This window comes from Cervus canadensis, chromosome 15 (genome assembly GCF_019320065.1).
Source record: "Cervus canadensis isolate Bull #8, Minnesota chromosome 15, ASM1932006v1, whole genome shotgun sequence".
Classification (NCBI taxonomy): Eukaryota; Metazoa; Chordata; class Mammalia; order Artiodactyla; family Cervidae; genus Cervus; species Cervus canadensis.
The window spans coordinates 32,232,833-32,251,319 of NC_057400.1; positions in this window are offsets into that span (position 1 = coordinate 32,232,833).

An 18,487-nucleotide genomic window follows, 5' to 3' on the forward strand; every position below is an offset into this window, starting at 1 on the left:
TAGTTCCTTCAGCCATTTCAGTCTGGTTAGCCTTAGAAATTCCCGTCTCCTCTCTTCATTCACAGAATCTCAGAGTTGGAGAATTCAGAGGTCATGTGGTCCAACTGTTAGACAGATGCTTGAATCCTCTCTACACAATTGTTCCTTCAGTAGGGCTGGCATCCTACTCAGTTGATCTTTCACTCATTTTTTTTCAGGTTGGGCTCATAGACTGTTCTTACAAAAGAACTACTTTCAGGACAAAAAGAAATAAGCACACTCTAAGCTAAAAGTCAAGTTTTTCTTACTTATTAATTTTATCTTAAAAGAACATTAAAATCCAATTACAAAACATTATGTCTATAGTGATCCCATTTTTGTCCCCTCCCAAATGTGTGTCTGTGTATACCTAGTAAAAGGTCCCCACAGAAATATGCAGTTTCTGTGCAAGTAAAATCATGGGTATTTGTTTATTTGTATCTTGTAATTTTTATTCAACTGAGGGTTATTATATTTTCAATAAAGAAGAAGAAAGTATCTAAAAAAAAAGTATCTATAAAGTGTGTTTATTCATGTAAGTGAAAAGAATTGAAGTGGTGATTAGCTCATATAATGATACAATATTTGCAACACAATAAAAAACAAGAATTAGAGGTACCATTACACGCCAGTCAGGATGGCTGCTATCCAAAAGTCTACAAGCAATAAATGCTGGAGAGGGTGTGGAGAAAAGGGAACCCTCTTACACTGTTGGTGGGAATGCAAACTAGTACAGCCACTATGGAGAACAGTGTGGAGATTTCTTAAAAAACTGGAAATAGAACTGCCATATGACCCAGCAATCCCACTTCTGGGCATACACACCGAGGAAACCAGATCTGAAAGAGACACGTGCACCCCAATGTTCATCGCAGCACTGTTTATAATAGCCAGGACATGGAAGCAACCTAGATGCCCATCAGCAGGTGAATGGATAAGGAAGCTGTGGTACATATACACCATGGAATATTACTCAGCCATTAAAAAGAATTCATTTGAATCAGTTCTAATGAGATGGATGAAACTGGAGCCCATTATACAGAGTGAAGTAAGCCAGAAAGATAAAGACCAATACAGTATACTAACACATATGTATGGAATTTAGAAAGATGGTAACGATAACCCTATATGCAAAACAGAAAAAGAGACACAGAATACAGAACAGACTTTTGGACTCTGTGGGAGAAGGCGAGGGTGGGATGTTTCAAAGAGAACAGCATCAAACATATATATTATCTAGGGTGAAACAGATCACCAGCCCAGTTGGGATGCATGAGACAAGTGCTTGGGCCTGGTGCACTGGGAAGACCCAGAGGGAGCGGGTAGAGAGGGAGGTGGGAGGGGGGATCGGGATGGGGAATACATGTAAATCCATGGCTAATTCAAGTCAATGTATGACAAAAACCACTACAATATTGTAAAGTAATTAGCCTCCAACTAATAAAAATAAATGAAAAAAATAAAAAAAATTGAAAAAAAAAAAAAAAGAATTAACTTTGACATGTACCTGGGAGAATTGAGTCTAATCAAACAAATGGAGTGAAGGAATTGGTGATGGCCTTCTGTTTCCAAGGACAGAGGGATTAGTATTCATAGGATCAAAACTAAACCATAATACATAAATTTGATGTTGAAGATAACACAATACAAAGGACTGAGGCATTATCTGAGACAATTGTCATTTTTCTCTTTGCTTGATTCTCCACCCCACTCCTTTATTCAATACATGTTGAACCTTAGGGTTTATCTTATATCACACCTGTTGTTAAGCCTTGAGTAAGAATTCAAAGATGACTAAGACACAATCCTTGCTCTCAAGGCACTCACACTTTTCCTATTTGGCTGGAAAAGTGATCCAGTAGGCAACCTGATGCTGTCTTCAAAGGCGTTTTCAGAAATACTTTGGTTAGGGGCTTCCCTAGTGATCCAGTGGCTAACACTCCTCACTCCCAATGCAGGGAGCCCAGGTTCAATTCCTGGTCAGAGAACTAGATCCCACATGCTGTAGCTAAGAGTTCTCATGTTGCAACTAAAGTTCCACATGTGGCAACAAAGATTGAAGATCTCCTGTGCCCGAATTAAGACCTGGTGCAACCAAATAAATGTTACAATAAGGAAAAAACTTTGGTTTACCAAGTCCCATTGTCTCTGCACACCTCACAGTTACCTACAGGAAAAGCCCAGGAGCTCTTTCTGTGTTGGTATCTTCAACTTCTGATGTTACTGGTGTGGGCAGATCCTATGTACCTCCGGCTGACCTGTTTTGGTGAACTTTGGCCTGGACTTATTAAATATTTGTGCTTTTTTAATTTAATTGTTTTTAACACCAGAAACATTTTGTATTGGGGTATAGCTGACTAACAATGTTGTGATAGTTTCAGGGGAACAATGAAGGGACTCAGCCAAACATATACATGTATCCATTCTCCCCCAAACTTCCCTTCCATCCAGGCTGTCACATAACATTGAGCAGAGCTTCATGCGCTATACAATAGGTCTTTGTTAATTATCCATTTTAAATACAGCAGTGTATATATGACCTTGCCAAAGGCTCTAACTATGCCTCCCCTCCTGCAACCATGAGGTTCATTTTCTATATCTGTGAATCTCTTTCCGTTTTGCAAGTAAGCTTGTTTGTATAATTTCTTTTTAGATTCCACAATAAGGGATGTCATATGACATTTCTCCTTCACTGTCTGTAAGTCAGACAGAGAGGGAAAATTATTAAATATTTGTAACCTGGGCACTCTCTTCCTCAAGGAAAGACTCAGTATTTCCAGGGATGCCCTCTCTCCAAGGACACACTCTTCTCCACCTTGATTTTCTGTTCAATAGCCATAAGCAAGATCTTTGACTCTTCTCCTACACCCTTTCCTCTCGTGATGAATATAAATAAGAGCTAGTAAGAAAGGTGAATAAAAGACTTAGATTCAATCAAATTACACTTGAAAGCTCTTATCCTCTCATCTGTTCATCAAATTCAGAAGCACACCTCCAAACCAAAATATTCCCAAGTCAGCACACTTCTTCCCCTTCTTTAGAGCTACTACCACTATCCATGGCACTATTTCTCTCTCTGGATATCTGCAGGGCCTCCTTACATGACTTCCTGTTTTCCTTTGTAACCCACCATGAGTTATTTTTTGAATAGATTCCAAAGGGATATTGCTAAAGCGTAGATTAAATCATGGCTTGCATGTTTGCTAAGTTGCCTCTGTCCAACTCTGCAATCCTATGGACTGTAGCCTGCCAGGCTCCTCTGTCCATGGGATTCTCCAGGCAAGAATACTGGCGTTGGTTGCCATGCCCTCCTCCAGGGGATCTTCCTAACCTAGCAATGGAATCCGCATCTCTTATGTCTCCTGCATTGGCAGGTAGGCTCTTTACTACTAGCACCACCTAGGACATCTCCTGCTTAACAACCAATAGCTTCCTATTGCATGTAGACTAGACTCCACTGCTGAAGTGACTTCCATAACCACATAGTACTGGTCATTGCCTGCTTTTCCCCTGTCATTCAGCTCCATCACCGTGGTCTCCTTTCTGTCCCTGGAGTAGAGGCCAAGTTCATAATTGCCCCAGGGCATATTTTCCAGCCTTTCAATCTATCTGGCACACTTGGCCATTGATCTTTGCCTGACACTTTCTTCACCTCATTCAGATCTAAGCTTTAATTTCACTTCCCCAGAGATGCCTTTCCTGACTTTCTTTTCTGGAAGCTTCCCAGTCTTTCTCTATCATATCACCTTACTTTGTTTCTGCAAAGCATTTATCATTATCTGATAATTTTCTCATTTACTTATTTATTACTTTATTAATCTGTCACTGTGTCTAGAATATAAGTTCCACAAAAGCAATAACTTTTTATGTCTTATTTGTTACTGTTTTGGGATTGCTGTCTGGCACAAAGTAGACGTGAAACAAATAAGTGCTGAATAAAGTTGCTAAATGTGTAAGAGAAAATGATCGTAGATTTGGTGAGCTTAATATTATACCCATTACACAGGCTCATTCATTCACTCACTTACTCAAATAATTCATTGAATTAATTATATACCAGGTAGTATTTCAGAAAACAAAGACAAATATAACCAAACTCTTACCTTCCTGGATACTTAGAATTTCTATACTCAAAACTGGGGAATATAACCAAGAAAAGATTTAGAATATCATGCCCTAAGTATTATATTAAAAATGTGCATAGAATGATTGGGCATGTGGGCACTTCGATATGGTGAGTGGGCTTTCTCTAGTTGCAGAGACCGGGTTCCACAGCACTCTAGTTGAGGCATGAGGTTTAGTTGCCCTTTAGAAGGCAGGAATCTTAGTTCCCTTGCCAGGGATTGAACCCGTATCCCTGGCACTGGAAGGTAGATCCTTAACCACTGGATCACCAGGGAGATCCAATCATCTTGAAGAATGAATTCACCAAATGTGTTTCAGAGGGAAGAGACAAAAGACAGAGAGTTGAGAAAAAGAATGGCACCTTTGGGCACGGTGGAAATATAGGTTACTATCAAATTGTAGAGTTTAAACTTTATTCTGGAGGATTTTAAGAAAGGGAGGACACTCTCTGACTTGCATGTAAAAAGACTACTCTTGTATCAGAGTAACAAATTAATAGAAGGCAGAAATGTGGCAGAACACAGAATAGTCAGAGGATGACAACTGGACTAAAGTAGGGACTGAGAGAATGGAGAGGAAAGGATAGATTTCAGTGATATTTAGGGAGCAGAAATAGTGGAACTTGGGGATCAATTAGAGCTTTTCAGGTTATGAGGTCTATGAGGATGCAGGATTGATAAACACAATTATATCTGCTGGCACAAAGTATCTAAGTTCATAATAAATAAACAGATAACATGAATAAACAAAGGCAAAGTCTAAAGTCAGTCCCAGTTTCCAGTGTGGGCGTCTGATGTTACTGATACCATTACCAATATACGGGCAGGCTTAGAAAGAGGAAGATAAATTCAGGTAGGAAATACAGGATGTGTGGCACTTGCTAGCAAATTTCGGGCTGTCCACATTTCCTCTGCATTCTGCTTGCAGATAAAATGGTTCCTTTTTTTAGTTCCTCTCTATTTTATGACTCCTTTTTATCCCAAGCTAAAAGAAGCCATTTCGCACCTTCAGTGTTGTCATCAGCCATCTCCAGTTTACTAGGAAGAAGTTGACCGTGTCACTAATTTTTCCACTGTGACATATGTTTCCCTCGTTGAAGACTTCCAGCCTCCACTGATAGTCTCCCTGCCATCTCGTTAGCCTCAGCCTACTCTGATTCCCAAACCAGTATTTTAAGGTTTTGTCGTAAGAACAGCCCAACTCCTGTTTCAGTTATCTATTGCTCTATACATAGAGCAAAACACTCTATGCCACCCAATTATTGTTTGAAACAACAATAATTTATTGAAAGAAAGTGTAGTCGCTCAGTCAAGTCAGATTCTTTGCAGTCCTATGGGCTGTAGCCCACCAGGCTCCTCTGTCCATGGGATTTTCCAGGCAGGAATACTGGCATGACGTGCAGTTTCTGTCTCCAGGGGACCTTCCAGACCCAGGGGTTGAACTTGAACCTCCCACGTTGCGGGCAGACTCTTTACCTTCTGAGCCATCAGGGAATCCCTAATAATTTATTATTTCTTATAATTTCACTGTTTGGCATGCTGGATGCTTTTGCTGGTCTCACCTGAACTATGGGCTTGCTGGTCATGTGACTCTTTCCAAGCAGAAGCCAGGCTGGCTTGTAAAGTCCAAGAAGACCTCACCACATTTCTGAGAATATCATGCTGTCTGCCGACAGGGGAGCTTTGATTTTCCTCTACGCAATCCCACATTCTCCACTAGGCTAATCTGGATGTCTTCACAGTATGATGATCAAGGCTAACCAGGTCCCAGACAGTGAAGAAAGAGACTCATTTCCTGAGGAAGTGAATGCAAGATCATATTACACAGGGACAGAAATGGAGAGACATGATTCATTGAAGGTCATTAGTATAATAATCTATCGCACTCATTCACCCCTATGTAAAATACACCATTGCTGCATCTGTCATGATTGAGAAGCTGGCCGAAGCAGCCAGCACCAACACAACATTGCTCTTGCTTAGTTTGATGCCAGTAAAAGGGATGATCTGTGTCCTGCCTATTTTATTAAGTAACTATTTCTGTGCCAGTCTCATGTGATGCATCTGATTGGTGTGATTTCCATACTCACCCAGCAGAAAGGACACTGGAAATTACGATTTTGGATTCTGCATTAATATGGCAAGATTTCTACCATAGCTAACCATCAAAATATGAAGAATGTGTTCAAAAATTCCAGTTAGTCACAAATAACAGGTATTTTTCTCTCTTTAGTCGCGAAGTTGTGTCCGACTCTTGCAACCCCATGCAATTTAGCCTGCCAGGCTCCTCTGTCCATGGGATTCTCCAGGCAAGAATACTGGAGTGGGTTGCCATTTCCTTCTCCAGGGGATCTACCGACCCAGGAATCGAACCCAGGTCTCCTACATTGCAGCCAGATTCTCTACCAACTGAGCTATAAGGGAAGCCCTGACAGATATCTGCTATCTACCAAATCCTTCAGTAAAGTATAAAAACATTTTACGACCTTAAGTGATGATGTTGTGGGAAATAAAGGAAAAGAGCTCTAAATGGAATTGAGGCTTATCACACGCTTGCTGCTGCTGCTGCTGCTAAGTCACTTCAGTCGTGTCCGACCCTGTGCAACCCCATAGACGGCAGCCCACCAGGCTCCCCCGTCCCTGGGATTCTCCAGGCAAGAACACTGGAGTGGGTTGCCATTTCCTTCTCCAATGCATGAAAGTGAAAAGTGACAGTGAAGTCACTGAGTTGTGCTCTTAGCGACCCCATGGACTGCAGCCTACCAGGCTCTTCTGCCCACGGGATTTTCCAGGCGAGAGTACTAGAGTGGGGTGCCATTGCCTTCTCCTTGTCACACGCTTACCTGATGCTTAATGAGAGCAAGAGCAAATAGCGTGTCATAGAAAGTCTGTGCCCAAAAAGCCCAGAAAATGGCAACAGCTGAGTCGTGGTTCACATGTAACTTGGGGCAGCAGAGAGAATACGAGATTTCAGGCCAACATTTCTATAGAAAAGTGACTCATGTTAAAAAGTAATCTTTGTAAAGGATACAGTCATAATTCTCAATAAAATATAAAATGAACACATATTTCATTGTAACTCATTAATTAATTAGGAATGCAGTAAAATGCTAAAAAAAGAAAAACAAATAGGGAGTTCCCTGGCAGTCCAGTAGTTAGGCCTTGGTGCTTTAACTGCCATGGGCCCACGTTCCATCCCTGGTTGGGGAATTGAGATCCCACAAGATATAGAGCATCAGGAATGCTGAAATTAATTAACTAATAAACACAAAACTGACCAATATCCACAGGACAATAATTGTATCTCCATTGGACAACTTTACTTACATATGTATCGATGAGAACAAGTTACATACTGTCAGCTTTATTTAATTTACAAGGTTGTTATATAGCTCACAGATAATGAAACACAAGGACATCTATAAAGTCCGTTAGAGTAGAGAATCAGTTAGCCACTCAGTTCAGTCACTCAGTCCTGTCCAACTCTTTGAGAACCCATGGACTGCAGCAAGGCAGGCTTCCCTGTCCATCACCAACTCCCGGAGCCTGCTCAAACTCATGTCCATTGACTTGGTGATGCCATCCAACTATCTCATCTTCTGTCATCTCCTGCTCCTCCTGCCCTCAATCCTTCCCAGCATCAGGGTCTTTTCTAATGAGTCAGCTCTTCACATCAGGTGGCCAAAGGGTTGGAGTTTCACCTTCAGCATCAGTCCTTTCAATGAATATTCAGGATTGATTTCCTGTAGGATGGACTGGTTGGATCTCCTTGCAGTCCAACAGACTCTCAAGAGTCTTCTGCAACACCACAGTTCAAAAGCATCAATTTCTCATCACTCAGCATTTTTTATAGTCCAACTCACATCTATACATGACTACTGAAAAAACCATAGCCTTGACTAGATGGACCTTTGTTGGCAAAGTAATGTGCTGTCTAGGTTGGTCATAGCTTTTCTTCCAAGGGGTAAGCGTCTTTTAATTTCAAGGCCACAGTCACCATCTACAATGATTTTGGAGCCCGCCAAAATAAAGTCTGTCACTGTTTCATTGTTTCCCCATCTATTTGCCATGAAGTGATGGGACCAGATGCCATGATCTTAGTTTTCTGAATGTTGAGCTTTAAGCCAACTTCTTCACTCTCCTCTTTCACTTTCATCAAGAGGCTCTTTAGTTCTTCTTCACTTTCTGCCATAAGGGAGGTGTCATGTGCATATCTGAGGTTATTGATATTTCTCCCAGCAATCTTGATTCCACTTTGTGCTTCATCCAGCCTGGCATTTTTGCATGATGTACTCTGCATATAAGTTAAATAAGCAGGGTGTTAAATAAAGTTAAGTTAACTTTATTTAAAGTTAAATAAACAAGCAGCCTTGACGTACTCCTTTCCCGATTTGGAACCAGTCTGTTGTTCCATGCCCAGTTCTAACTATTGCTTCTTGACCTGCATACAGATTTCTCAGGAGGCAGGTCAGGTGATCTGGTAGTCCCATCTCTTTCAGAATTTTCCACAGTTCATTGTGATCCACACAGTCAAAGTCTTTGGTGTAGTCAATAAAGCAGAAGTATATGTTTTTCTGGAAACTCTCTTGCTTTTTCAATGATCCAACAGATGTTGGTAATTTGATCTCTGGTTCCTCTGCCTTTTCTAAAACCAGCTTGAACATTTAGAAGTTCATAGTTCACATATTGTTGAAGCCTGGCTTGGAGAATTTTGAGTATTACTTTGCTAGCATGTGAGATGAGTGAAATTGTGTAGTAGTTTGAACATTTTTTGGCATTGCCTTTCTTTGGGATTGGAATGAAAACTGACCTTTTCCAGTCCTATGGCCACTGCTGAGTTTTCCAAATTCACTGGCATATTGAGTGCAGCACTTTCACCAGCATCGTCTTTTAGTATTTGAAATAGCTCAACTGGAATTCCATCACTAGCTTTGTTTGTAGTGATGCTTCCTAAGGCCCACTTGACTTCACATTCCAGGATGTCTGGATCTAGGTGAGTGATCACACCATCGTGGTTATCTGGGTCATGAAGATCATTTTTGTATAGTTCTTCTGTGTATTCTTGCCACCTCTTCTTAATATCTTCTGCTTCTGTTAGGTCCATACCATTTCTGTCCTTTATTGAGCTCATCTTTGCATTAAATGTTCCTTGGTATCTCTAATTTTCTTGAAGAGATCTCTAGTCTTTCCCATTCTATAGTTTTCCTCTATTTCTTTGCATTGATCACTGATGAAGGCTTTCTTATCTCTCCTTGCCCTTCTTTGGAACTCTGCATTCAAACGGGTATATCTTTCCTTTTCTCCTTTGTCTTTAGCTTCTCTTCTTTTCTTAGCTATTTTTAATGCCTCCTCAGACAACCATTTTGCCTTTTTGCCTTTCTTTTTCTTGGGGATGGTCTTGATCCCTGCCTCCTCTACAGTGTCATGAACCTCTGTCCATAGTTCTTCAGGCACTCTGTCTATCAGATCTAATCCCTTGAATCTATTTGTCACTTCTACTGTATAATCGTAAGGGATTTGATTTAGGTCATATCTGAATGGTCTAGTGGTTTTCCCCACTTTCTTCAATTTAAGTCTGAATTTGGCAATATGGAGTTCTTGATCTGAGCCACAGTCAGCTCTTGGTCTTGTTTTTGCTGACTGTATAGAGCTTCTACATATTTGGTTGCAAAGAAAATAATCAATCTGATTTCAGTATTGACCATCTGGTGATGTCCATGTGTAGAGTCTTCTCTTGTGTTGTTGGAAGAGGGTGTTTGTTATGACCAGTGTGTTCTCTTGGCAAAATTCTGTTAGCCTTTGTCCTGCTTCATTTTGTGCTCCAAAGCCAAATTGGCCTGTTACTCCAGGTAGCTCTTGATTCCAGTCCCCTATAATGAAAAGGACATCTTTTTTGGGTGTTAGTTTTATAATGTTTTGTAGATCTTCATGGAATCATTTGCCTTCAGCTTCTTTAGCATTATCGGTCAGGGCCATGTGATTGCCCATTATGGGTCAGGATGTAGATTACTATGATATTGAATGGTTTGCCTTGGAAACGAGCAGAGATCATTCTGTCATTTTTGAGATTGCATCCAAGTATTGCATTTAGGACTCTTTTGTTGACTATGATGGCTACTCCATTTCTTCTAAGGGATTCTTGTGCACAGTAGTAGATACAATGGTCATCTGAATTCAATTCACCATTCCAGTCCATTTCAGTTCACTGATTCCTAAAATGTCGATGTTCACTCTTGCCATCTCCTGTTTGACCACTTCCAATTTGCCTTGATACATGGACCTATCATTCCAGGTTCCTATGACGTGTTGTTCTTTACAGTATTGGACTTGACTTCCATCACCCCTCATATCCACAACTGAGAATTGTTTTTGCTTTGGACCAGTCTCTTTAATCTTTCTGGAGTTATTTCTCTACTGATCTCTCGTAGCATATTGGGCAGCTACTGACCTGGGGAGTTCATCTTTCTGCGTCATATCTTTTTGCCTTTTCATACTGTTCATGGGGTTCTCAAGGCACAAATACTGAAACGGTTTGCCATTCCCTTCTCCAGTGGACCACATTTGTCAGAACTCTCCACCATGACCCGTCCATCTTGGGTGGCCCTACAGGGCATGGCTCATAGTTTCATTGAGCTAGACAAGGCTGTGAGCCTTTACTAGACAAGTAAAGAGCACAATGTACAATACTTAATTCTCCACTGAAAATGGTACCAGTAAACTTTTGCTCACTTTAAAGTCTTTCACATTATTTTCTGATCTTTTAAGGGATAGAAAACCTGATTCTTGAGCTATGTAATTCCACATTTGCCTGTATTTCCACAAACATATTAAGAAAAAAAAAAAACAGAAATTTCTATTTCAAATTAAAATTTACAAAGTCTTGAGAGACACTTGCTTCTACTCTACTGATGAGAACAAGGTATTATCTACAAAACCATAGTTTAAAAAAAAAATCAGAACACCTGAAATGAATACAATGTATGTCAATTACACGTCAATTTATATATATATATATCAGAGAACTAATAACACCCCCCAAAAAAATCCCTTAGGTTAACTAAATTATAGAATGTAATAAGCCCATTCTAGAAGAGATGAGACTCACAGCTGCTTTCATTAGTAGCAGACAAGAGACAGAAGGAGAAAATCATAGTTTAGACTGATGCAGTCAACTGGACTAGCAGCCTAACAGAGGAAGCCATTTGTTTACTTCAGCCTCAACTGAAGTCTCCACTCAAAACCTTTGGCAAACAATAAAAATTTATTTATAACACATATAAAGAAGCAAGATGTGACCTAATTTTAAGAGAGAATGTAGTCAAGAGAGCAAACCTAAAATTGAAACTATAGACCAGAGACAGGAACTTTAAGGTAACTATGTTAAAAATGTTCAGTGATTTGGTGGACAAATTAGATAATATGCATGAATAATGTATAATTTCTCTAGAGATGGAACCTACCAAAAAGAACTCATTGTAAATATCTGAAACAAAAAAACAAGAAATATCAATCTGACAAGCTCAACAGAAGTCTGCACAGAACAGAGGAAAGGATCAACTCAAATACAGGTGAAAACACAGAAAGAAAAAAAGAAAACAAAATGGAACAGTGAATCCAAGAGCTGTAGCAACAAATGGTCTAACATATATTATATGTACTGTATCCCCATAAAGAAGGCAGAAAGAATGGGGAAAAGAAGCATATGAGGAGATAATGGTCAAGAATTTTCTAAGGAGTATCTGAGTTGGTAAACATGTGGAGGTTCAGGGAAAAAACCCTGGGAAGAGCTTGGAAGTTCCTTGCACCTTCTCACAAACTTTGTCCTATGTATCTCTATCATCTGGCTATTTCTGAGTTATATCCTTTTAAAATAAACTGGACCTAATTGCACTGACAACGATTGGCTATGGAGACAAAACTCCCCTAACTTGGCCGGAAGGATTGCTTTCGAGCAGCGTTGCACTCCTTAGCACATCTTTCTTTGCACTTCCTGCCAGAATTCTTGGCTCAGGTTTTGCACTAAAGCACAAGAACAGCATGACCAGGAACGCTTTGAGAAAACAAAGAACCTAGCTGTCAACCTTATTCAGAACCGCATTTTCCAATCTGTGAATGCTGAAGTTATTTCATGGGTTCCTTGCATCCATTCAGGCACCAAGTCCTGTCTACATTAGAACAATAATACATCTAACATATCTAAAGAAACTAACTGCAAAAGAAAATACACTATACGATTCCATTTAAATGACATTCCCAAATAGGCAAAACTTATCTGTGATGACAGAAATTAGAACAATGCTTACCTTGGGTTGTTTGAAGGGTATTGTCTGGAAAGGAGCAACAGGAAAAGTTCTGAGAGCTGGAAGTGTTCTATGTCTTATTTAATCAAAACTCATTGAACAAACCATCTAAAATCTGTGCATTTTACGTAAATTATACCTCTACTAAAAGAATGATAAAGAAAAAATGTAAAAAATAAGTCTTTAAAAAGTAATCTAGGCTTAGTTCTTAAAAATAAAAGTTGTCAACATTCTGAACTCTTTTAATCAATGTTAAATAAAACATATCAGTCTAACATCATCTTCTTCCAACCCAAGAACTTAGACATGGTGGTGCAAGAAATGAGAAAGATTCTGAATCACCAGAGAAAAACTATTTTAATGCAGTCAGCTTGCATGATATCATGTCTGACTAGAATACAGGAATAGAGGAAAGAGTTCCATTTTTCTCTAATAATAAAAATAAACCTAGGATTAGTCAACTACCAAGTAGAATATAATGTTGCTTTTTCTCTAACATTTTCATGTTAAAGAAAAAAACTCAAAGCTTCGTGGTGCACAGAAGATTGTTTTAGAAAGATTTCCAAAAGCAGAATAAGAATTTTTATACTCTAAGTTTTAAAGGAGTGTTGTTTTATTTTAATGAAGTATAAAATCACTTAGAGTAAAAACTTATTAATATTTCTTTTTCCTTTCTTCCTCTCTTTTTCAACCTTTCTCTTCATGATTATTCTCATATCTTGATTTCATTAACAAAAAATATTGTTTTTCATTATGTAAGATACTGGTTTAGTGACTATAAACCAACCAACCAAATAAATAAAGAGCAGTAAGAGAAGTTTGTATAAAATAGAAGTTAATTTCTCTCCTACAAAACTTTGCAAGCACAAGGGTATGACAGCATCACAGTGTCAAGGATTCAGATTTTTTACATTGTTTATCTGCCATCTCTAGGGTACCTCCTTCATATATATTGTCCATGTCCATATGCCAGGTTGCAGAATTAGTATTCATCAATTCTTTGTATTTGATTGGCCAAAAATTAGTGGAGGACAATTAGCAAACGGGGTCACAGTTTCTTCTGATGCTCTATAAGTTTGACCATTGGGAAATAATTACCATTTATATTTATATTAGATCGCGAGAAGTTTGGACTGCCATTCCAATATGGCAAAGTAAAAACACCTCTTGACCCTCATTGTCATTACCCCAAAGTCTCACTGGAATCATGGTAGAAAAATGCTTAAAAGAAAAATGTCAAAAATTTACAAGTATAGAGAGGATGGGAGAGGAGATGACAGCTGCTAAGAGACATCAACAAAACAGACAGGATAATTTAGCAGACTAGAGGAAGAAGAAATGAAATGTGCAGCAAGAGTGAGGCTAGAGAACACCAAGAAGCATGTGGATTAAGTCACCAAGTCCTTTAAAGCCCAGAAATTAGAGCCACAAATTGTCTTCCCACAACAGGGGAAGCAGATGAAGTTGTAAACGAGAGTGGCTGGTGGTTGGCATAAAAGCAGTTCAACCACTAGGTCTCCCACTACCCTGCACAGCCAAGAAATAGACCCTCCTCCTCTGCAAAGGGCCTTAGCGGTATTTCCAAGCAAATTTGAACAGATAGCTTCATGAGCATGTTTGCCTACATGGAAAGCTGCCATATAATTCTGCAGGAGCTTTAGAGCTGAAATAGCAATATAGGCAGAGAAAACTGAACAAACGGGGAAAAAGGCAAGTATTACCTTCAGAGATAGTATCTTCAGAGAAAATATCCATCTTATACAGGAATGCATATTTAATCATAGTATACTTACCTGACTCAGCTAAAGAGAGCCATTTATGTATATGCATAGTCGTAGTAGCATAAGCACTTAAATAAATGTTTATACTTCAACTCTATTGGGAAGATGAGGGTGGGAAAGTGTGGAGATGATAAGGAGATAAGAGACCTAAATCTTCATTTTTCATAGTAGAAAACCAGTGGATAATAACTTAAAGTTAAAAATTAAGAAATAGTACTATAAGCATATTATAACAGAAATGCAGAGGTATAAATACCTAAAGAAACTACTGAAAGAATCTAAAATGATTGACATGAAGTAGAAATTAAATGGGTGGGGCAGATTAAAGAGAGGCCAGACAAGAGGTTGCTATATTTTGTCTTACAGAACTAACTTTGCAAACTCTGATAAAAATTTTAAATTAAATGTAGGGAATTCCCTGGTGGTCCAAGAGCTTCCCCCTGTAGAATTCTGAACTGCAGAATTCACCTGCAGTGCAGGAGGCCCTGGTTCAACTCCTGGGTTGAGAACATCTGCTGGAGAAGGGATAAGCTACCCACTCCAGTATTCTTGGGCTTCCCTGGTGGTTCAGCTGGTAAAGAAAGCACCCACAATGTGGGAGACCCAGGTTTGATTCCTGGCCTGGGAAGATTCCCCAGAGAAGGGAATGGCTACCCCACTCCAGTATTCTGCCCTGGAGAATTTCGTGGACTTCACAGTCCATGGGGTCGCAAAGAGTCGGACACAACTGAGCAACTTTCACTCACTGGTGGTCCAGTGGTGAGGACTCTGTGCTTTCACTTGCTGAGGACTCAGGTTCAATCCCTGGTTGGGGAACTAAGATCTTGTAAGCTGTGTGGTGCAGCCCCCCCCCAGAATTTTTTTTTAATTAAGAGTGTTGACTTTTTAATTCTAGCCATACTAGTAGGCATGAAGTGGTATCTCATTGTAGCTTTGATTTGTGTTTCTCTGATCACCAGTGATACTGAGCATCTTTTCATGTGCTTATTGGCCATTTGTATATCTTCTTTGGATAAATGCCTGTTCAGATCTTTTTATTTTTTTTTATATTGCATTGTCTTTTTATCAATGAGTTGTAAGAGTTCTTTATATATTTTGGATACTAGATCTTTATCAGATTTCGCAAATATTTTCTTCCATTCCAAGGGTTGCCTTTGCATGTTTAATTTTGTAAGATACTACCAATCTGTTTTTCAGAATGGGCTTATCATTTTTATTCCTACCAGCAATGTATGAGTGTTCCATTTTCTATGCATTCTCATCAGCATTGGTGTTGTCATTTTCTTTAATTTTAGCCATACTTATAGATGCATCATGATATTCTAATTTTGTATTTTCTAATGACTAATGATGTTGAACATCTAAATGTGCTTATTTGCCAGCTATCTACTTTCTTCAGTGAGTTATACATTCTATTTATATGTTTGCTCACTTTCCAATTGGACTATTTTGGTTTTGGGTGTTCTTTATTTAAGATACTAGTCCTTTCTCAGATATATGAATTTCAAAGTTTTCTCCCATTTTGTAGCTTGTCTTTTCATTTTGTTAACAGAATTTTTCCTAGAGCAAAGGAAAAAATTTTTTTTCATTTTGATGAGAGACAATTTATTAGCGTTTACTTTTAACAGATAGTGTTTTGGGGTCTAGTCTAAGACCTAGTCCTTTGATCTTGAAGTCTCTGCCTCGTCAGATTCTGAAGATTTTCTCCTTATTTCTTTTTTCCTCTAAAAGTTTTGGTTTTACATTTTACTTTGAATACACAATCCATTTGAGCTAATCTTTAGCAAAATGTGAGGTTTAAGTCTTGTTTCATTTTTTCACCTACAGATATTCAGTTGCTGTAGCACCATTTGGGAGGTATGCATGCGTGCATGCTAAGTCACTTCAGTTGTGTCCAGCTCTTTGTGACCCTACAGACTGTAGCCCACCAGGCTCCTCTGTCCATGGGATTCTCCAGGCAAGAATACTGGAGTGGGTTGCCATGCCCTCCTCCAGGGGATCTTCCCAACCCAAGGATCAAACCTGCATCTCTTACATCTCCTGCATTAGCAGGTGGGTTCTTTACCACTGTCGCCACCTGGGAAGCCCTTGGGTGAATAATCATTAGTTAAATCCGTTTCCCCTCTAACCTGCATCCACTAATCAATGTTGTTTTAATTGTGGCTACAAAAGACTTGCATGTCCTCCAAGCTGCACATAGCCAAAACAATATGATGTTGCCTGAGCAATTTGTCCACAAACTTGGAGTCATCTTCATTTAGCTTGAGCTAAGCAAAGAGTCAGCTGTGTGTAGTTCCAGCTGAGCCGCTTATGGCTGGATGAGATCATCAACTCTTCAGTTGGGCCCTCAAGAGTGACCACTTAGTGACCTTTGAGACACACAGAGTCCTGTAGCTCAGCCAAGCCTGTGCAGAACCATTTTTATTGCACTTTCCCCAACGCCTTTCCCCATGCTCTCCATGCCTCTGACTGCCCTATTGCTTTATTCTTTACCCCAGCGTGAACCACTGTGCATGCTCATCACGTCTGACTCTTTGCAACCTCATGGGCTGTAACCCACCAGGTTCCACTGTTCATCACCTTTCCCAGGCAAGAATACTGGAGTGGGTTGCCATTTCCTTCTCCAGGGGATCTTTCCCACCCTGGGATCGAACCCAGGTCTGCTGAATTGCAGGTGGATTCTTTACCACTGAGCCACCTTTATCCCATAAATGCCCTAAGCCCCTTACCTTCAGGGAGGCAGATTTGGGATTTGTTCTATCTCCTTCCTTGGTCTGCCTTGCAAATCAATGCTTTCTTTACTGCAAACCTTGTTGTGCTTCAGGCAAAATAAATCTGGTTCAGTAACAAAAGTCTATTCCTAGTTTTCTTGCACTGAATTAACATTTCATACTTGTCAAAAATTACTTGGACATATTTGAGTCTATTTCTCTATCTATTCTATTTATCTATGTGTCTACCCTTCAGCCAGTGCCACATTGTCTTGATCACTAGAGCTACTTGGTGGGCAAATTATATGAGATAGTGTGATTCCTCTCACTTTATGCATCTTCTTCAAGGTTGTTTTAGCTATTTTAGGACCTGTATCTTTCCATATGCTTCCTAGGTGGCTCAGTGGTAAAGAATACACCTGCCAATGCAAGAGACCTGGGTTCGATCCCAGGGCGGGGAAGATCCCCTGGAGAAGGAAATGGCAACCCAGTCCAGTATTCTTGCCTAGGAAATCCTGTGGACAGAAGAGCCTGGCAGGCTACAGTCCATGGGGTCACTAAATAACAATGACAACAATACTTTTCCATATAAATTTTAGAATAAATTTAACTAGGAAACTTATTGAGGTATACAAATACCCTAATTTTTAAATTAATTAACTGTATTATAATTTAAAAGAGCTATCTGCATGCATGCTAAGTTCCTTCAGTGTGTCTGACTCTTTGCGACCCTATGAACCATAGCCCTCCAGGCTCTTCTGTCCATGGGATTCTCCAGGCAAGAATACTGGAGTGGATTGCCATGCCCTCCTCCCAGGAACCCTCCCAACCCAGGGATTGAACTTGAGTCCCTTATGTCAGCTGCATCAACAGGCAGTTTCTTTACCACTAGTGCCACCTAGGAAGCCTAAAAGAGCTATCTAGAGAATACTATTTGAGTCATATATTTGTATTTTTAAATTATTTTGAGACATATAGTACAAGTTGGATTAATGCCTATGGCTGGCACTGATTGACTCATTGGCATTATAGTTTAAAAAGTTGAGTAAGCCATTAAGTTTTTATATTGCTTCAATTAATGGGGGTAAGGAGGTGAAATGGCCAATTGTTTATAGACTTCTGGTGTCTAGCATGAACATGCATGCATGTGTGGTTTACTATAAATATGTTATTCAATCACATTAACAAGAAAGAGGTAACCAACTCAACAGGAAAGTGCACAAAATAGTATAAACAGGCAATTTCACAAAAACATGAATGACTATCTAATAAGGATATCTAATAAACTCATTAAAAGCATAGAAACACAAATTAAAGTCATAGGAGATCTTGAGGGGGCAGGATCTTTCAAAATGCTAAACATGCACAGCCGTTAACCAATATTCTACTTCTGGAAATAGTTATTTTACAGAAAACATAAACACATACAGAAATATAGGGACTTGCCTAATGCTCCCATGGTTAACACTCTGCACTCTCCATGCAGGGGGCTGGGGTTTGATCCCTGGTCAGGGATCTAGATCCCACATCCCACAGCTAAAAGAGCCTATGTG